The sequence below is a fragment of the Ranitomeya imitator genome, chromosome 6, assembly GCF_032444005.1.
Source record: "Ranitomeya imitator isolate aRanImi1 chromosome 6, aRanImi1.pri, whole genome shotgun sequence".
NCBI lineage: Eukaryota > Metazoa > Chordata > Amphibia > Anura > Dendrobatidae > Ranitomeya > Ranitomeya imitator.
Window position 1 is genome coordinate 434947238 of NC_091287.1, and position 22995 is coordinate 434970232.

Here is a 22995-nt window from a genome sequence, read left to right on the forward strand (position 1 = left end):
TCTAGGGGAAAAGAAAGACAAAACACAGTGCAAAGAAAAAAAAATGGTCTCAGAACTTCTCTTTTCCCTCTATTGAGAAGCATTGATGAAAACCCTATATTAAGGGTCACCAATCTAACCCAAGAAGAGGTGCGAAACCGGCTAAATAAGATTAAAATAGATAAATCTCCGGGTCCGGATGGCATACACCCACGAGTACTAAGAGAACTAAGTAATGTAATAGATAAACCATTATTTCTTATTTTTAGTGACTCTATAGCGACAGGGTCTGTTCCGCAGGACTGGCGCATAGCAAATGTGGTGCCAATATTCAAAAAGGGCTCTAAAAGTGAACCTGGAAATTATAGGCCAGTAAGTCTAACCTCTATTGTTGGTAAAATATTTGAAGGGTTTCTGAGGGATGTTATTCTGGATTATCTCAATGAGAATAACTGTTTAACTCCATATCAGCATGGGTTTATGAGAAATCGCTCCTGTCAAACCAATCTAATCAGTTTTTATGAAGAGGTAAGCTATAGGCTGGACCACGGTGAGTCATTGGACGTGGTATATCTCGATTTTTCCAAAGCGTTTGATACCGTGCCGCACAAGAGGTTGGTACACAAAATGAGAATGCTTGGTCTGGGGGAAAATGTGTGTAAATGGGTTAGTAACTGGCTTAGTGATAGAAAGCAGAGGGTGGTTATAAATGGTATAGTCTCTAACTGGGTCGCTGTGACCAGTGGGGTACCGCAGGGGTCAGTATTGGGACCTGTTCTCTTCAACATATTCATTAATGATCTGGTAGAAGGTTTACACAGTAAAATATCGATATTTGCAGATGATACAAAACTATGTAAAGCAGTTAATACAAGAGAAGATAGTATTCTGCTACAGATGGATCTGGATAAGTTGGAAACTTGGGCTGAAAGGTGGCAGATGAGGTTTAACAATGATAAATGTAAGGTTATACACATGGGAAGAGGGAATCAATATCACCATTACACACTGAACGGGAAACCACTGGGTAAATCTGACAGGGAGAAGGACTTGGGGATCCTAGTTAATGATAAACTTACCTGGAGCAGCCAGTGCCAGGCAGCAGCTGCCAAGGCAAACAGGATCATGGGGTGCATTAAAAGAGGTCTGGATACACATGATGAGAGCATTATACTGCCTCTGTACAAATCCCTAGTTAGACCGCACATGGAGTACTGTGTCCAGTTTTGGGCACCGGTGCTCAGGAAGGATATAATGGAACTAGAGAGAGTACAAAGGAGGGCAACAAAATTAATAAAGGGGATGGGAGAACTACAATACCCAGATAGATTAGCAAAATTAGGATTATTTAGTCTAGAAAAAAGACGACTGAGGGGCGATCTAATAACCATGTATAAGTATATAAGGGGACAATACAAATATCTCGCTGAGGATCTGTTTATACCAAGGAAGGTGACGGGCACAAGGGGGCATTCTTTGCGTCTGGAGGAGAGAAGGTTTTTCCACCAACATAGAAGAGGATTCTTTACTGTTAGGGCAGTGAGAATCTGGAATTGCTTGCCTGAGGAGGTGGTGATGGCGAACTCAGTCGAGGGGTTCAAGAGAGGCCTGGATGTCTTCCTGGAGCAGAACAATATTGTATCATACAATTATTAGGTTCTGTAGAAGGACGTAGATCTGGGTATTTATTATAATGGAATATAGGCTGAACTGGATGGACAAATGTCTTTTTTCGGCCTTACTAACTATGTTACTATGTTACTATGTATTAGTACTTTGGGCCTCCAGTACTGTTATGAACTGGTGATTCAGAAACACAATAGACCTGGTTGTTAAGAGCACACAAGTGACCTGATAGTTACAAATAACATAGGACAAGCTCTGAGACGTGGGAACTCTGCTGACCGCAATCCCTAATCCTATCATACCACACTAAAGTTAGCCGTGGAGCGCTGCTGACAAAACCTAGGCGCCTCGGGCACAGCCTGAGAAACTAGCTAGCCTGAAGATAGAAAAATAAGCCTACCTTGCCTCAGAGAAATTCCCCAAAGGAAAAGGCAGCCCCCCACATATAATGACTGTGAGTTAAGATGAAAATACAAACACAGAGATGAAATAGATTTTAGCAAAGTGAGGCCCGACTTACTGAATAGACCGAGGATAGGAAAGATAGCTTTGCGGTCAGCACAAAAACCTACTAACAACCACGCAGAGGGGGCAGAAAGACCCTCCGCACCGACTAACGGTACGGAGGTTCTCCCTCTGCGTCTCAGAGCTTCCAGCAAGCAAGAAAAACCAATATAGCAAGCTGGACAGAAAAAATAGCAAACAAATATAACACAAGCAGAACTTAGCTTATGCAGGGCAGACAGGCCACAAGAACGATCCAGGAGAGAGCACGAACAATACTGGAACATTGACTGGAGGCCAGGAACAAAGAACTAGGTGGAGTTAAATAGAGCAGCACCTAACGACTTAACCTCGTCACCTGAGAAAGGAAACTCAGAAGCCGCAGCCCCACTCACATCCACCAGAGGAAGCTCATAGACAGAACCAGCCGAAGTACCACTCATGACCACAGGAGGGAGCTTGACCACAGAATTCACAACAATGGAGCATATATGGGGCCATAACTGCATTGAGCATTATATGGAGCATTATATGGGGCCATAAAGAACGGCGTGGAGCATTATATGGGGCATCTATGGGGCCATAACTGCATGGAGCATTATATGGGGCATCTATGGGGCCATAACTGCATGGAGCATTATATGGGGTATCTATGGGGCCATAAAGAACTGCATGGAGCATTATATGGAGCATTACATGGGGCCATAAAGAACTGCATGGAGCATTATATGGAGCATCTATAGGGCCATAAAGAACTGTATGAAGCATTATATGGGGCCTATTTTGTATGGAGCATCTTATGGGGCCATAATGAACTGTATGGAGCATTATATGGGGCATCTATGGGGCCATAACTGCATGGAGCATTATATGGGGCATCTATGGGGCCATAACTGCATGGAGCATTATATGGGGTATCTATGGGGCCACAAAGAACTGCATGGAGCATTATATGGAGCATTACATGGGGCCATAAAGAACTGCATGGAGCATAATATGGAGCATCTATGGGGCCATAAAGAACTGTATGGAGTATTATATGGGGCATCTATGGGGCCATAAAGAACTGCATGGAGCATTATATGGAGCATCTATGGGGCCATAAAGAACTGCATGGAGTATTAAATGGAGCATCTATGGGGCCATAAAGAACTGCATGGAGCATTATATGGGGCATCTTATGGGGCCGTAAAGAACTGCATGGAGCATCTTATGGGGCCATAATGAACTGTATGGAGCATTATATGGGGCCTATTTTGTATGGAGCATCTATGGGACCATAATGAACAGTATGGAACATTATATGGGGCTCCTGATTCAATATGGATATTCAAAAACACTTAACCTACTGATGTTTCAATTAATTTTACTTTTATTGGTATCTACCGTATTTTTATTTTTGACATTTACCGGCAGCTGCTGCAGTTTCCACCCTAGGCTTATACTCGAGTCAATAAGTTTTCCCAGTTTTTAGTTGCAAAATTAGGGGGGTCGGCTTTTACTCGGGTCGGCTTATACTCGAGTATACACGGTACATCAAAAACAATGCAGAAGTTTTCAGTTACGTTATGGAAAGTATCCCCAAGTGCATGAGGTTTTGAAGAGCAAATTTGACCATTAGACTCCAGATAGACATAAGACAAAGTTTTTTTCTAGTATGTTTAATCTGCATATATACTGCACTAAGGCATTTGTTTTTCCATGAATATACAATTGTTTTTATTATATACTTTTTCAAAACTGTAATACTCTATATTATAGAGACATAAGCTTCTTCAAAGAAATGAGTTTTCAGGGGACTCTTTGAGCTGTGAATGCTAGAGTTTAATGGTCCGAAGCTGTAGAGGATGAGTTCAGCACAAGAGACGTCCTGGAGATAGAAGTGAAGAGAGGTAATGAGGACCAGCATAGTAATAAATTACAAATGCATGTAAAGGAAACAATGATTGATTACAGAAATGTTTATCTACAGGCTACAGGAAAGATATATATCTTGGTACCATGTTAGCCAGTGGATAGAAAAATATTTAGAATTGAGAGTCCTCAGTGGTTGATACCTTTTAATGGCTAACTGAAAAGATGGTAACAAATCTGTCTCAGATGTTAGACCTACATCATGATAATCTTTTTTTATATAATATCATTTTCTGAAGTGCTTTATAATTACCAAAGTATGAGACAAGTAAAATGACATGTAATAAAAAAAAACAAAAAAACATTAATATTAGAGGCCAGTCTAATGGTCAGATGTGGTGGTATCTGCGACAGAATGGGTGCAACAAGGGAGAAGTTCTGCAGATGAACGAATAATGTAATATGGGAGGATGAGAGTTGTAAGCCATTGGCCGAGCACGGAGCACAAGTAAATTGGTACGTAGAAATGGCAATTGACAAACAATTCTCATATAGAATTATATTTCTGAAACTTCGAGAATGGACAAGAGAAGGCTGTAGGAGTAACTTTGCTGAAGGAGTGGTCTAGTTTATTTTCAACAAGTGTGCACATGGTTTTGTGGCACATAACAATATATGTGTATTACAGGTTCTCCTTCTGCACTTGTTGGTGGGGCCTTTCATACATGGTACCCATTCTCAAAATGGCTGATGATGAAGCAGCATGTGACCAGATCTGTTTGTTAGCCTCCTGCCGTTGAATAGACATCAGAAAGTTGGGAGGAGTAACTGTAATATTTATATAATAGTGTCACATAATCATGATCTCTTTACAGCTGTTAAAATAAAGATGAAGTGATCAATTCTTTTAACCCCTTAACAGCCAGAGGTATTTTTGGTTTTGCATTTTCATTTTTTGCTCCCCTTCTTCCCAGTGCCATAACTTTTTTATTTTTTGGTCAAAATGGCCATGTGAGAGCTTGTTTTTTGCGGGTACTCTTGAGCGACACCATTGGTTTTACCATGTGGCATACTATAAAACGGTAAAAAATTCCAAGTGCGGTGAAAATGCAAAAAAAGTGCAATCCCACACTTTTTTGTTTTGCTTTTTTACTAGGTTCACTAAATGCTAAAACTGACCTGCCATTATGATATTGCAGGTCATTACGAGTTCATAGACACCGAACCTGTCTAGATTATTTTTAATCTAAATAGTGACATACAAATTCCAAAGTTTGTTAAAAAAAAATAAAATATTGCGCTATTTTCAGATACCCATAGCGTTTCCATTTTTCATGATCTCTGGTTGGGTGAGGGCTAATTTTTTGCGCACCGAGCTAACGTTTTTAATTATACCATTTAGGTGCAGATACGATCTTTTGATCGCCCATTATTGCATTTTAATACAATGTCGTGGCGAGCAAAAAAACTTAATTCTGACCTTTTTTTTTATTGATAGATCAGGCGATTCTGAATGCGGCGATACCAAATATGTGTATGTTTGATTTTTTTTGTTTTTTATTGTTTTATTTTGAATGGGGTGAAAGTGGGGTGATTCGAACTCTAATGTGTATATATATTTTTTAAATATTTGTAAAAGCATTTTTTTTTTACTTTTGGCATGTTTCAATAGTCTCCATGGGAGACTAGAAGCTGCCATAACCCGATCAGCTCTGCTACATACAGGCGATGATCAGATTGTATGTAGCAGAATTGCTCACTTGCTATGAGCGCCGACCACCGGGCGGCGCTCATAGCAATCCGGCAGTGACAACCATAGAGGTCTACTGGAGACCTCTGGTTGTCATGCCAAACCATCGGTGACCCCCGGTAATGTGACATGGGCTGGATATCTGGCACGCTTTCTGGAATAACGTGTTAAATGCCGCTGTCAGAGTTTGACAGCGGCATTTAACTAGTTAACAGCCATGGGTGAAACGCAATTCCACCCGCAGCTGTTAGAGGCACATGTCCGATGTTCAAAACAGCTGACGTGCTGGAAAAGATGTGGGCTCAGCGCCAGAGCCGATGTCGGAAAGGGGTTAATAGTGTTAAAAACAACTGTGACAAAGCAGAGAGCCATTTTCTCCCTGCTCCACTGCTCGCTGTCAGGTGTAGCTATGACAAAGCTTCACTATGCAGCCTGTACCAGGCAGCGCTTCTACGGGTCTCAATCTTGATTGAGACCCATAGAAGCGCGGCAGCGCGAAACGGCCGTCGTCTTTTGTCCACGTTCTCCCCAAGTGTGCCTGCACATGTTCTTAATAAAGGACTATCGCACAAGAGACCGGTGAGTGCATTTTTGTTTTTTCCTTCCCTTGGATTTGCATACTCGTCTTTTTATATGCACCCAGTGTCTATATATGGCAAACATGGCACAGCAGCGATATTTAGCAGTACTAAGCATCTAAGGAGGTGGTGATATACAGGCACAACAGTGCTGTGGACTTTTCTCATATCTCTGCAGATGTGTGTTACATTCTGCACCCTTGAGACAAGAATATTATAATCAAGCTGTCCAATGGTTACATTTATAGGTAAGGGCCATGCACTCAGAAGGTATTGACAATTATGTGCTAGAGGGTCTGCCCTTTCCTGTGGTTCTTGGACTTCCTTGGTTCACTCTGCACAACCCTGAGGTAATTTGGCCAATTCTCATACAGCCTGATGTCCCTCAGCCTATTATCGTAGAGGTTGATGCATCTGAGGTGGGGGTGGGGGCTTTATTGTCGCAGGGGGCATCTCTTGGTAAATGGAGTCCATGTGCTCATCCGGTTATGATAATCACAGATAATTAGAGTCTGAAAATGTCTAACGCCTCGACAGGCGAGATGGGCATCTAACTTTTTTCGTCACATAAAGGCAGGGGAATAAGAACATGAAGGCGGATGCCTTATCTCATTGTTTACCTGGGGTTGGAGATAATTGTGAACCAGTTCCTATACTACAAAAAAGAGGTGGTTATTGCGTCTATATGCTCCGATATTGAAAAAGAGGTTGTTGACGCTCAGAGGGACACCCCTGCTGCTTGTCCGTTTAGGTAAACTGTTTATGCCAGTGAATCTCCGTGTGAGAGTTTTTTGTGAATATCACAATTTGGTCTTCGCCAGACATCGGGTAATAAAGGCACCACTGATCTTCTTACACTGCATTTTTGGTGGTCAGGGGTGCATCAGGATGATCTGGAGTATGTAGCCACCTGCAGTGTCTGCGTGCTTTCTAAAACCTCTCATACTCGTCGGTCTGGGTCTCTCCAACCATTGGCGATTCCCAGTAGACCTTGGACTCATTTATCGGTCAATTTTATCACTGATCTACCCTTGTCGGCAGGTAATACTGTAATTTTGGAGGTGGTGGTGGACAGATTCAGTAAAATGTCACATTTTATTGCGCTACCCGCTTTACCTAACGCCAAGTCCCTGACACAAATTTTCATCAGAGAAATTGCAAAAATGACATGGAACTCCTACCAATATTGTTTGTGATCACTTTATTTCCCAATTTTGGAGGGCGTTTTGCACTCATTTGGGGATCCATCTGTCATTCTCTTCAGCATTTCACCTGCAGTCTAATGGGCAAACTGAACAAGTTAACCAGAATCTTGAGACTTATCTTAGGTGTTTTGTGTCTGAGAATCGGGAGGACTGGGTTACCTACTTACTGCTAAGCAAAAAAAAGGGAAGAAACCAGCACTGCTTATGGTCAGAACGCAATAACTGAAGTGCAATTGCACATAAATTCTAACTGTATTTCAAATATGAGACATTTAGCAAACAATTGATCAATTCTTTGAGCTACCCCGCCACTTCATGGCATTCTCATAATGGGGCAGTCCAAATCTACGTATTTTATTTACGTTGTGCCATTATGGCCTCCTGAATGTACAAAGAGAATTAAAAAAAAAAGGACCACATTACATGCGAACTGTATCTGGAGCATTTTCAGAATCACTAGCTGGTTGCCAGGAAAGGCAAGCGCAGGTAAAGGCCGATCAGGTCCAGTGCGGACATTTCAGATCTGGCTTCCACACTGCCAAACCTGCACCAAAGATGAAGGGTGAGACAGGCTGAGACACAGGTGCACAATTAACTGGAGCCTGAGGCAGGGCAGGGCTGCTGTGTGTGTGCACAGCAGCCTATCAATCACAGTGAACACAGAAAGAATGGTGCACATAACCCAGCGTGCGCGGCAACAGTGGTGGTCAGCCACACACCAATGCAAAGCAAAAAAAAGGAAGAAGCCAGCACTGCTTATGGTCAGAACGCAATAACTGAAGTGCAATTGCACATAAATTCTAACTATATTTCAAATATGAGACATTTAGCAAACAATTGATCAATTCTTTGAGCTACCCCGCCACTTCACGGCATTCTCATAATGGGGCAGTCCTAATCTACGTATTTTATTTACGTTGTGCCATTATGGCCTCCTGAATGTATAAAGAGTATAAAAAAAAGGACCACATTACATGCGAACTGTACCTGGAGCATTTTCAGAATCACTCCCTTGGTGCCAGGAAAGGCAAGCGCAGGTAAAGGCCGATCAGGTCCAGTGCGGACATTTCAGATCTGGCTTCCACACTGCCGAACCTGCACCAAAGATGAAGGGTGAGACAGGCTGAGACACAGGTGCACAATTAACTGGAGCCTGAGGCAGGGCAGGGCTGCTGTGTGTGTGTACAGCAGCCTATCAATCACAGTGAACACAGAAAGAATGGCGCACATAACCCAGCGTGCGCGGCAACAGTGGTGGTCAGCTACATACCAATGCAAAGCAAAAATAAGGGAAGAAGCCAGCACTGCTTATGGTCAGAACGCAATAACTGAAGTGCAATTGCACATAAATTCTAACTGTATTTCAAATATGAGACATTTAGCAAACAATTGATCAATTCTTTGAGCTACCCCGCCACTTCACGGCATTCTCATAATGGGGCAGTCCTAATCTACATATTTTATTTACGTTGTGCCATTATGGCCTCCTGAATGTACAAAGAGTATAAAAAAAAGGACCACATTACATGCGAACTGTACCTGGAGCATTTTCAGAATCACTCCCTTGGTGCCAGGAAAGGCAAGCGCAGGTAAAGGCCGATCAGGTCCAGTGCGGACATTTCAGATCTGGCTTCCACACTGCCAAACCTGCACCAAAGATGAAGGGTGAGACAGGCTGAGACACAGGTGCACAATTAACTGGAGCCTGAGGCAGGGCAGGGAGGGCGTTTTGAACTCATTTGGAGATCCATCTGTTATTCTCTTCAGCATTTCACCTACAGTCTAATGTGCAAACTGAACAAGTTAACCAGAATCTTGAGACTTATCTTAGGTGTTTTGTGTCTGAGAATCGGGAGGACTGGGCTACCTACTTACTGCTAGCTGAATTTGCAGTAAATAATCATTGTCATGAGTCTACTGGTAACTTCCCTATTTTCGGGACGTACGGGTTTCATCCTCAGTTCAGCTCATTTTGTGGGAGATCTATGCCTTGCCACAATTCTGTCTTTGAGCTCCTTGGCCAGTTCCTTTGACCTCATGATTCTCATTTCGTCTGACATGTACTGTGAGCTGTGAGGTCTTAAATAGACAGGTGTGTGCCTTTCCAAATCACGTCCTGTCAGTTTAATTAAACACAGCTGGACTCCAATGAAGGAGTAGAGCCATCTCAAGGAGGATCACAAGGAAATGGACAGCATGTGACTTAAATATGAGTTTTTGAGCAAAGGGTCTAAATACTTATGACCATGTGATATTTCAGTCTTTCTTTTTTAATAAATATGCAAAAATTTGTACATTTCAGTTTTTTTCAGTCAGGATGGGGTGCAGAGTGTACATTAGTGTGAAAAAAATGAACTTTTTTGAATTTACCAAATGGCTGCAGTGAAACAAAGAGTAAATAATTTAAAGGGGTCTGTTAGGCCTGGCGGAAAGCACCAAATAATATTTAGAGAGGATATGAGGTGCGTTCGCAGTCCGGGGTCCACCGTGCAGAAAGGACACCTGCTACTCGGTAATGGCGGACTAGATGGCGGTATAATGTGAATACTCACACGGGTTAGCTTCACACGGTATGAAGGAAGCAAACCCTGTTGCGTCACAGGGTGGTGATACTGCACAGAGAGCTCAAGTAAAGGGTCACAGAACTCTGTCCCAAGACACGGGGAAAGAGTTCCTCTAGACCTCTTACGCTTGACACAGTTACTGTGGTGTCAGGGGTAGAACTCAACTGATAATAATAATTTATCGCATAAGAGTGTGTACAACACCGCTCTGGCAGACGCCACTAACCACCCTAACCAGGGCCCGCACCCGAACCAGGGCCCGCACTCTAACCAAGGGCCGCACTGGCGGTCGCTGCTGAGAGACGCTGAATTGTGTGCTGGATGTGCAGAGTAGCACTGTCTGGTGCTAGGTAGCTTCCAAAAAAAATACATACCATGAGATACGGCCTTCCCAAAACCCTGTCTGATGACAAATGCACACTAAGCAGGATGCAGCAGGCCTCCACTGATAAAGGCTAGGGGCTAGGGGCTAGGTAGCTTCCACCATTCGCGAGCAGGCAACAACACTAGGGATGGAAATGATTCGGAGCTTTCATCCGTCAACAGGCATTCATCTACACACACTCACAAGTAAATCAGTTTACACTAGCGTATGGCCGAGCGGCCATGCAAACCTTTTATGGCAGTAGCACTCCAGGACCTTCCTGATGGTCCAATAGGAGCCGCAACAGGACCTGAGCATGTGACCCCGACCTCCAATGGGAGGTCGTCCCGTGGGCATGCTCGGTATGGGAAAAGCAATACTTAGTCCCAGAAAGTCCTGCTTGCTGCTGATCAGTGCTGGCTGCAAAGGCAGAGCCTGGAAAGTCAGCAGTAACCATGGTATCAGCTTGAGCAGACGCTGGGACTGACATCTCCGCTGAGCAAGTTCCACTGTGGCTGGATGAAAATGGGAGACCGCAGTGGACATGGTTCGAGATGCCCACTGTGCAGCAGTGGGAACTCAACACCTAAAAGGGTCTGAATACTTTCTGTACCCACTGTATATTATTAAATAAACACACAGCCACAGACTCCTTTAATAATTCTAAATTAAACCATACTCACATCAACGCCCATTCCATTGAATCCCTTGTCCCCTGTAATAAAACAAAAATAAGAAACAACGATATCCCTCACCTGAGCGTCATGCTGTAATCCATGTCTGGGGATAAACAGTTCCTGGACGGTGCCAAGATGTGACCATCCAGGCTGAGGATCACTGATGAATAAGCTGCTGCGAGCACAGCATCAGTGACTAGCGGTGACATCATCAAAGTTACCACCAGTCACTGAGGCAAATGAACTTAAGTGCAACAGGGTCTTATCCGGGTACAATGGGAAATTGTAGGCAATTGTGCTGTGTCTCATACTTCTGATCCCTTTCCAAATGCACTTCATTTATGTCTTTTAAATGAAGTTAGGGAGGAATGGAAATTATTACTGATTCTCTAGGCAATAGGGATTTGCAACGTAACCATCACAGGATTTAAAATGTTTATAATTGTATAAGGACCTACAAATTTAGGTGCAAACTTTCTTGATGTGACCTTTAAGCGCAGATTCTTTCAAAGCAACCACGTAAAATCCCCTACCCTATAGAGAGGAGCTTTCTTATGTATGTGTTTAGCACCTCTTTTAACTAAGTCACTAGCTACCAAAAGATCCTTTTTGAACTCCTTCCAGATCTTAATTAATATGAAAATCTCTCCTCCTGTGGTACGGAAAAATTCCCGAATACCGGATGAAAATCCCCAAAGAAAAAAAAAAAGGCAAGGTCTCTAGCCATAGAGTAACCGTTATTTAGTGCAATCTCAGCAAGGGGCAAAAACTCAACCCAGTCTTACTGATTAGAGGAGACAAAATATCTCAAATACTGCTCTACCTCCTGGTTTATGCTGTTTGACCATTAGTCTCGGGATGATATCCTGAGGAAAAAGACAGCTTGATAACCAATCTGGAGCAAAAACTATGCTGAAAAGGTAACCAGAAAATGAACCCCTTTATCACTTCCCTCCTTCCCAGAGCCATAACTATTTTATTTGTGGGAAGAGTTGTACTTTTGAATGACACCATTGGTTTTACCATGTCGTGTACTAGAAAACGGGGGTAAATATCCAAGTGCGGTGAAATTGCAGTAAAAGTGCAATCCCACACTTGTTTTTTGTTTGGCTTTTTTGCTAGGTTCACTAAATGCTAAAACTGACCTACCAGTATGATTCCCCAGGTCATTGTGAGTTCAAATACATCAAACATGTTTAGGTTCTTTTTTATCTAAGTGGTGAAAACAAATTCCAAACTTTGCTAAAAAAAAAAAAAAATTGCGCAATTTTCCAATATCCGTAACGTCTCAATTTTTCGTGATCTTGGGTTGGGTGAGGGCTTATTTTTTGCGTGTCCAGCTGACATTTTTAATGATAACATTTTGGTGCAGATACGATCTTTTGATCGCCTGCTATTGCATTTTAATGCAATGTCGTGGCAACCAAAAACCCTAATTTTGGCGTTTTGAATTTCTTTCTCACTACGCCGTTTAGGCTACTTTCACATTTCCGTTTATTTGGATCCGTTGTTTTGGTAAAAAACGCGTCCTGCAAATTTTCACGCAGGATGCGTTTTTTTCCCATAAACTTGTATTACCACACGTTGCGTCGGTCGTGCACTGGATGCATCGGGTTTTGGCGGCCCGTCGTCTAGGAAAAACGTTCAAGGGAACGTTTTTCCGTATGTCGCATCCAGTGTTTCACACTGCGCATGCCCAGCAGGAAGTATCGCTCTCACGATCTTTCCTGCTGGGCAACGCAGACGGAAATGTGAAAGAAAACACTTCCGTCGGTACGTCGCGCCGACGCTTCGTGACGGCCCTGTACTGACGAAAGTGTGAAAGATGTCTTGGCGATCAGGTTAATCCTTTTTTTTACTGATAGATCAGGCGATTCTGAATGCGACGATAACAAATATGTGTATGTTTGATTTTATTTTTATTGTTTTATTTTGAATGGGGTGAAAGGGTGATTTGAACTTTTATATTTTTTTTATTCTTTTATATTTTTAAACACCTTTTTTTACTTTTGGCATGCTTCAATAGTCTCCATAACAGATTAGAAGCTGACAACTCGATCAGCTCTGCTATATAGATGCGATGGTCAGATCGCCTCTATGTAGTAGAATTGCTGAGTTGCTATGAGCGCCGACCACTGGGTGGCGCTCATAGCAATCCGGCACTGACAATTATAGAGGTCTCAAGGAGACCTCTGGTTGTCATGCTGATGAACCGATGACCCCTGATCACGTGACGGGGGTCACTGGTGCTCATATTTCCAGCCCGATGGCCGGAAGCGTGATTTTATATGCTGCTGTCAGAGTTTGACAGTGGCATTTAACTAGTTAATCGTGATTCCACCTGCGGCTATTGCGGGCACATAGCTGTTCAAAACAGCTGACATGTTCAGGAAAAGATGTGGGCTCACCGCCGGAGTCCACATCAAAGCGGGGGATACCGACATCGGCATACTATTACGCCCGATGTCGGTAAGGGGTTAAAGCAAGTGTAGAGTTAAAAGAAAAGTCAAAAAAAGTTTTTAAAAACATTTAAAAAAGCTAAAAAAATATAAAAGTTTAAATCACCACCCATTTGCCCCATTCAAAATAAAACAATAATAATAATTAAAAAAAATACACATATTTGGCATTGCCACATTCAGAATCACCCGATTTATCAATATATAAAAAGAAATAATGTGATCTGTAAATGGCGTAACGAGAAAAAAGTAATAATGCCAGAATTACCTTTTTTGGTCTCTGTAACATTGAATTAAAGGGAATCTGTCACCTCAAAAATCGTATATGAGCTAAAGCCACCGCCATCAGGGGCTTATCTACAGCATTCTGTACTGCCGGGATCACACATACGCGAGATACGGCCGAGTCTCGCAGGTGAAAACCCAGCTCTGGCGCCGGCACTCCAGAGCGGAGCGTGCAGCTCCATGTATTGCTGTGCGGCTGCATGCTCCGCTCTGGAGTGCCGGCACCAGAGCTGGGCTTTCACCTGCGAGACTGCCATATCTCGCGTATGTGTGATCCCGGCCTAATGCTGTAGATAGGCTCTTGATGTATCCTGAAAGGTAAGAAAAACAGGTTATACTATACTCACCCAGGGACGGTCCCGCTGCGGTCCAGTCCGATGGGCATCGTGGTCCGGGTCCAGCACCTCCTATCTTCATACGATGACGTCCTCTTCTTGTCTTCCTGCCGTGGCTCTGGCGCAGGCGTACTTTGCCCTGTTGAGGGCAGAGCAAAGTACTGCAGTGCGCAGGAGCTGGGTCTCTCTGACCTTTCCCGGCGCCTGCGCACTGCAGTACTTTGCTCTGCCCTCAACAGGCAGACAAAGTACGCCTGCACTGGAGCTGCGGCAGGAAGACATTGAAGAGGCGTCATCGTATGAAGATGGAAGGCGCCGGACCGCGACGTCCATCAGACCAGACTGCAGTGGGACCGCCCCTTGGTGAGAATAATATAACCTGTTTTTCTTACCTTTCAGGTTACATTAGGGGCTTATCTACAGCATTTCAGAATGCTGTACATAAGCCCCTGATGCCGGTGGCCTTAGCTCATGTACGATTTTTGGGGTGACAGATTCCCTTTAAAATGCAATGATGGGCGATCAAAAGATCGTATCAACCCCAAAGTGGTATCAATAAAAATGTCAGCTTGGCACACAAAAATGAGCCCTCATCCAGCCTTACATCAAGAAAAATAGCGACACTACGGGTCTCGGGAAAATGGGGCAACTTTTTTTTTTCACCACTTAAATAAAAAACAATCTACAGTATATATGTTTGGTATCTACAGACCTGTAATAACTTGGAGAATCATAATGGCAGGTCAGAATAGCATTTGGTGAACATGATAAAAAAAAAAACAATTATGGAATTGCATTTTTTTTTCAATTTCACCTTACTTGGAATTTTTTCCTGTTTTACAGTACACTATGTGGTAAAACCAATGGCGTTGTTCAAAAGTATAACTTGTCTCTCAAAAAATGGCTTTGGGAAGAAGGGGAGCAAAAAATAGGAACTTAAAAATGAAAAACGGCCCGGGCATGAAGGGGTTAACTTAAGATATGATTCTTAATGAACAAAATCTTCATTTTTTAAGCAGTGTCCAATTATATTTTAAGGGCATACTTTTTACTAGCTCTTATCACTAGGAAAATAACCTACACTAAGTTTTCTATAGTTTATTATGTTAGCAGTTTATTTTTTTTTTTTACATATTTTGTGTCCTTAAATGACTGGCTATATTCAACAATGGTACTGAATACATGGCACAAATATTTTATTCAATGTCTACAATGATTCCAAATGGAAAAATGTGGCACATGCTTGCTTTGGATTTGTTTTGGCAAAACGTATGACCACCATCACTGAGCCATGTTTTCAAAGTACTAAAAAATCCTTTGACATTTTCCCCAATAATATCAATACATTAAAATAGTTTTCCATGTGGAAACTAGATATAATGGAGTCAATGCTATATTTGTTACTATCTGAAAGTTTTAGTGTCAATGTGCAATGGAGGGTCGAAATAAAGGTAACGCACACATTAAAGCAGGAGGCACCTTGTCAAACTGTCCCGGAAAATTAAGCCTGAAATGCAAAACTTTTTATACATATTTGTATAAAACCTAGTAAAGTGCATAGACATTGGTCTTATACTTTTTATGTTATAATTGGCTAATGCTTGCTTCTTTATGACATATAAAGAAGCAGATGGGCTGTTATAGCCCATTTCTGCTGACTATCGAATTGTGCATTTGGACATATTAGTTGTAGCACCAGAATTGTATTTGGCTATAGTTTATTTGACTGTGCATTGACTGGTCATCACAACTAGTAATGAGCGAGCAGTAAACTGCTCGGGTGCTTGGTACTCGAATCGAACACATTGGACTTCTCAGGTCCTCGACTCAAGTACCAAGCATAATGTACGTCAATGAAGCAGTCAAGCATTTTTCCAGGAGACCTGTACTCAATAAGTGGGAGAAAGATGAAGCAGTCGCGCAATTTTCCAGGATAGAAGAGAGAGGGAGAGCGCGAGGGAGAGTGAGAGAGGGAGCAGGAGAGGGAGCGGAAGAGGGAGAGAGATTCCCAGCTTTAGTGTTGCGTGGCTCAGATTAAAATGAGTTACACAAGCACTATGAGGTACTCTGCACTGCTTGCTACTTGATCAAGCACCCAACGCATGCTCACTTTTCACTAATCAGAATGTTTCTTGATGTCCTCCTCTGACCTCTTTTCCTTATGAGTTGTTAACATGTCCTGATCCCCTTTTTTGAACTGTTTTTCCTTGATCTCATTATATTCTGAACATGGTTGCACAACAAATCCCCACCACACCAAATACTGGGGCTTGTTAGTCTACCAATGGCCATGCCTTGTTTGAAGTCACTCAGAAGACTCTTTTTTCTCAGGAAAGTTACTGTACTACTGCAATAGGTTAGTTGTGGTTATGTGTATCTTATAAGTCATAAATAAATAAAAAAAAAACCTTCCTTCTCACCCCCAATGGGAGTAGTCTTTGTTGTCTTTTCTCATTTTCGGGTCTTCTACCAGAGGCCTGGGAGTTTGAGAGTTCTGCGCAAGATCTTAGCTGTTCCCAACATTGCGCTTTTCTGGACAGAGAGCTCAGATGTTGTTCCTGGGATATGTTGTAGCCATTCTTCCAACTTAGGGGTCACTGATCCAAGTGCTCCTATCACCACTGGAATCACTGTTGCCTTCCACATCTTCTCCAGTTCTCCTTTGAGGCCCTGGTATTTCTCCAGCTTCTCATATTCCTTCTTTCTGATGTTGTTGTCACTTGGCACTGCCACACCTATTATCATTGCTGTCTTCTGATCCTTGTCTACTATCACAATGTCTGGTTGGTTAGCCAACACCTACTTATCCGTCTGGATCTTGAAGTCCCACAGGATTTTAGATCTTTCATTCTCCACCACTTTTTCTGGGGTCTCCCATTTGGACTTAGGGAGACTTAGCCCATATGCTGTGCAGATGTTCCTGTATACAATCCCCGCTACTTGGTTGTAGCGTTCGGTATATGCTGGTTCCTGCTTGCATTTTGCATCCTGCCACTATGTGTTGAACGGTTTCTGAGGTTTCTTTGCATAGTCTGCACCCTGGGTCTTATCTTGTGTGGTAGATTCCTGCTTCTATGGATCTGGTACTTAGTGCTTGCTCTTGTTCTGCTATGATTAGTGCCTCTGTGGTGTCTTGGAGTCCTGCTTTCTCCAGCCATTGGTAGGATTTCTCCATGTCAGCCACCTCCATTATCTGTCGATGGTACATGCAGCGTTTTGTCTTGCCATGACGCTTCATGTTCCTGTTCTTCCTTCCAGATCTGTTGTTGTTGCTGCCTTATTCTTTCTCTCAGCATCTCATCTTTTGGTGCCATTTTCCTGATGTATTCCTGGATATTACTTGTTTCATCCGTGATGGTGGCTTGGATGCTTATCAAGCCTCGACCACCCTCCTTTCTGTTGTTATACAATCTTTGTGTGTTAAACTAAGAATGGAGACCTCCATGCATTGTGAGGAGCTTTCGTGTCCTCACATCTGCAGCTTCCATCTCTTTTTTTGGCCAGCACACTACAGTATGCCAGCAGGGAATCTGATAATTGGCAGGGCATATGCATTGATGGCTTGGATTTTATTCTTCCCATTGAGCTGGCTATTACCCTTTGATGGTATTTGGATGTTGCTGCTTTCCTTGCCTCCTCATCATGGTTACCATATCCCTGTGGAAGACCGAGGTACTTGTAGCATGTCTGTACATCTGCTATGTGCCCTGCTAGTAATTCCACTCCACTACTGATGGAGTGGAAATATATATATATATATATATATATATATATATATATATATATAATGTAGCATGGCTAAAGGGTGTGTAGTCGACGGGAGGTATGTGCCACATAAGTGCCTTGTTGCTGTAATGTAGCCCGGAGTATTTCTTTCTTGCACATAACCTTGTATATATATATGTGTTTCAGGACCTGTGGTGATGTCAGACCACATGGCTAATCATGTGATGGGTTACTGGGTGTGGTTAGCTCTATATAAGACTGGCTAATGCTTTACACAGCAGATATGTGTGGAGGTGGAACCCTCCTGAGTGTGTCAAGGCTCCAGGACTGAGCCGGAAGGACTGGACACTTGTTTTTTCTTTTCCTGAGCCAAAGGCTATTTCCGTTCTGTTATTTTGCCATGTGGTTTATGATGCAATAAACCCTGTGAACTTTTCAAGGAACGTGCCTCCTGAGTCTCAGCCGTCGCACCTGAGCGAGTGAAATCCCTACAAATGGTGGTAGACGTGCGGTCAGCGTTCCCAGCGGAGACGTAAGTCTATTTTGAATGTCCTGGGTCAAGTCTGTTGCAAGCCAGCAAATATTGCCGGAGAAAATGGAGGACCTGCTGAAACACTTGGTCCAGATGCAGTCACAGCAGGAGCAAAGGCAGCAAGAGACCAACAGGCTGTTGATGCAGCAGATACAACAGAGCCAGCAGCAGATACAACAGAGCCAGCAGGAGCAACGGCAGAGCCAGCAGGAGCATCAGCAGCAGATGCAGCTTCTGGCAACCGCCATCCAGGGCAAGGCGAGCGCCCCAACCCCAGGTCTGGCTGATGACACCCACGTCCGGAAGACTGTAAGACGCGCATTGCAGAAAATGACTCCCGGGGATGATGTTGAGGCCTTCCTGACGGTGTTTGAGAGGGTCGCTGAGAGGGAAAAACTTCCACCAGAGCAGTGGGCAGAGGTACTGGCGCCATACCTGACGGGAGAACCCCAGAAGGCGTACTATGATTTGACCTTGCAGGATGCCAAAGAGTATCACAAATTGAAAGTTGAGATTCTCGCACGTTTGGGGGTGACACTGACTGTCAGGGCACAGCGAGTTCACTGCTGGGCCTATCACCGGGACAAACCACCTCGTTCCCAAATGTTTGATCTGTTGCACCTGGTCCAGAAATGGCTGCAGCCAGAGTCATCTACACCTGCACAGATGGTAGAACGGGTGATGATGGATCGGTTTGTCAATTCCCTCCCGAGGCCTATACAGTCTTGGGTTGCCCAGGGTGATCCCCAGAATGCCGACGAGCTGATCAGACTGGTTGAGAGATACCAAGGGTTGGAAGGCTCCTTCGGGAGGCAGCCCATGCCGTACTGGGGGGTCCCAGAAGGGAGCTGAGTCCCAAAAAGGGGTGGTGCGTCCAAGGTCACAAAGGGCGGGGGAGGTGGTGCCCAAGGTCCCTACGGGTGATATTGTTTGTTGGAAGTGCCACGGGCCAGGACATATAGCTGCCCGTTGTTCCCAGACCACTGAGCAGATGGACTGCAGCATGGGACGCCGTTGTTCATACTATGCGTATCCAGCCTGCAGTGTGAACTCTCCGCCCAACGAGGGACCTCAAGCGTGTCCCGTAAAGGTGAACGGTCGAGCAGTAACGGCACTGTTAGACTCGGGGAGCCTAGTGACCCTGGTGAGGGCCACTTTTCCTCTCCACCTGCTCCCGGGAAAGAAGGTCGGAGGGCGGTGCATACATGGTGATGCAAAGGACTACCCTATGGCCAGGGTGGACATTGAAACGGCATGTGGCACTGAGTCCCACATAGTCGGCGTCGTTCAGGACTTGTTGCACCCTATAATTATTGGCCGGGATTTCTGTTTGTTTTGGGATTTGTGGGGAAAAGGTTCTGAGCTCCCTAGCAGGGAACCAGTGAACCCTGGAAGGGTGTCACCACACCCAGAGGCAGACAGGTTTCCTTTTTGTGTTCTGGTTGGGGATGAGGAGGAAGTATCCCCTACATCTGAGATTCTGGAGTTAGAGGTTACCGGTGAAAATTTTGGGACTGCCCAACATAGGGACCCCACTCTGAGGGAAGCCTTTAATAATGTCACAGTTATTGATGGGGTGGTACAGGAGCTGGGGGCAGACACAAGATTTCCTCATTTTCTGATGAGTGGGGAGTTGTTGTACCGGGTCACGAAAATAAGGGAGGAGTTGGTAGAGCAGTTGGTAGTGCCGGGTCTGTATAGACGGAAAGTGTTGGACATGGCCCATTCACACATCTTGGGTGGACACCTAGGGGTGGAAAAAACGCAGGAACGGGTTGTGCAGAGGTTCTATTGGCCTGGGTGTCACCGGGAAATAGTGAACTATTGCAGGTCCTATCCTGTTATGAAAGGTAATTCAGTACCACAATGGACATAGAGGTCAGTGCACATACAGTGACCTGGAAATAACCCAAAAAACAAGAACGAGCTCTGAGACGTGGGAACTCTGTTGACCGCAATCCCTAATCCTCTCCAACCACACTTAAGGCAGCCGTGGATTGCGCCTAACGCTCCCTATGCAACTCGGCACGGCCTGAGAAACTAGCTAGCCTGAAGATAGAAAATAAGCCTACCTTGCCTCAGAGAAATACCCCAAAGGAAAAGGCAGCCCCCACATATAATGACTGTGAGTTAAGATGAAAAGACAAACGTAGAGATGAAATAGATTTAGCAAAGTGAGGCCCAACTTTCTGAACAGAGCGAGGATAGGAAAGGTAACTTTGCGGTCAACACAAAACCCTCCAAAAACCACGCAAAGGGGGCAAAAAGACCCTCCGTACCGAACTAACGGCACGGAGGTACACCCTCTGCGTCCCAGAGCTTCCAGCAAGCAGAAAAAAAACAAATAGACAAGCTGGACAGAAAAAAACAGCAAACAAATAGCAAAGGAAAACTTAGCTATGCAGAGCAGCAGGCCACAGGAACGATCCAGGAGGAAACAGGTCCAATACTAGAACATTGACTGGAAGCCAGGATCAAAGCACTAGGTGGAGTTAAATAGAGCAGCACCTAACGACTTCACCACATCACCTGAGGAAGGAAACTCAGAAGCCGCAGTACCACTTTCCTCCACCAACAGAAGCTCACAGAGAGAACCAGCCGAAGTACCACTTGTGACCACAGGAGGGAGCTCTGCCACAGAATTCACAACACTGCCCTACATGTCAGCTAACTGCTCCTACTCCTCATTTCTGGAACCCCCTTGTGCCACTGCCCATTATTGAGGTACCGTTCGAGAGAATTGCCATGGACTTGGTCGGTCCCTTAGTTAAATCAGCGCGCGGCCATCAGTATATATTAGTCATCCTGGACTATGCCACACGCTATCCTGAGGCAATTCCCTTGAGAAATTCTTCCTCGAAGAGTATAGCCCGCGAGTTGGTCCATGTCTTTTCCCGGACAGGTCTGCCGAAGGAGATCCTGACTGACCAGGGGACACCTTTCATGAGCAAGGTGATGAGGGAGTTATGCAAAGCCCTGAAAATCTCCCAGTTGAGGACCTCGGTGTACCATCCCCAGTCAGATGGCCTTGTTGAGAGATTTAACAAGACACTGAAGAGCATGCTGAGAAAAGCTATAGAGAAAGACGGTAGAGACTGGGATTGTCTCTTACCCTATTTGATGTTTTCCATTCGTGAAGTTCCACAGGCCTCCACAGGGTTCTCACCGTTTGAGCTTCTATATGGCCGACATCCACGAGGACTCCTGGATATAGCCAAGGAAACCTGGGAAGCCGAAGTCACGCCCCACAGAAGCGTCATTGAGCATGTGGCCCTGATCCAGCAGAGGATTGCAAAGGTGATGCCTATCATGAAAGAACACCTTCTCCAAGCACAAGAAGCTCAGGCCAGGGTCTACAACCGGTCTGCAAGAGTGAGGCAGTTCAATCCGGGAGACCGAGTTCTTGTGTTAGTTCCAACGGTGGAAAGCAAGTTCTTGGCCAAATGGCAAGGGCCATATGAGGTTGTCGAGAAACTTGGTGAGGTAAATTATAAAATTCACCAACCAGGAAGACGGAAACCATTCCAAGTTTACCATGTCAACCTCATCAAGCCATGGCAAGATAGAGAGCCGACAGTAACTCCGTCATTGTTAAGCAACCCAGAAGGTGAGGCTGGAGCAGTTACTATAGCAGAGACGCTATCGAAGACCCAGAAACAGCAGTGCCGGGAGTTACTCCAGAAAAACAGGGACCTGTTTTCAGAATTGCCAGGATACACGAAGGTCATAGAGCACGAGGTCCTAACAGAGCCACATGTGCGGGTGAATGTGAAACCTTATCGTATTCCTGAGGCTTGTCGAGAAGTTATCTCCAAGGAAGTGGAGCGTATGTTGAGGCTTGGAGTCATTGAGGAATCCAAGAGCGGTTGGTCGAGCCCAATTGTCCTGGTCCCAAAACCTGATGGAGAGTGGAGGTTTTGCAACGACTATCGGAAGTTGAATGAGGTCTCCAAGTTTGACGCCTATCCCATGCCCCGCGTTGATGAGCTCATCGAAAGGCTTGGGCACGCCAGATATATATCCACCTTGGATTTGACAAAGGGATATTGGCAGATCCCCATGGCACAGGAAGCCAAGGAGAAGACGGCCTTTTCGACACCTGATGGATGCTTCCAGTATGTCCGGATGCCGTTTGGCCTACAGGGAGCTCCGGCGACCTTCCAGAGGGCTATGGATAGAGTCCTTGCACCCCATAAGGCCTACGCTGCTGCGTACCTAGATGATATCGTCATCTTTAGCCCGGACTGGGAGAGTCATCTGGAGAAAGTCCAAGCGGTGTTTGATGCTATAAGAGAGGCCGGATTTACAATAAACCCAAAGAAGTGTGCCTTGGGTAAAGAAGAAGCTAAGTACCTTGGATACATAGTGGGTCATGGAGAAATAAAACCCCAAATCAGTAAAGTGGAGGCAATTCAAACATGGCCAAAACCAGTTTCCAAGAAGCAAGTTAAAGCCTTCCTGGGAATCGTAGGATATTACAGGAGTTTCATCCCAAACTTCGCCACGATGGCTGCCCCTCTGACTGACCTGCTAAAAGGGACAAAATCCGTAATGGTT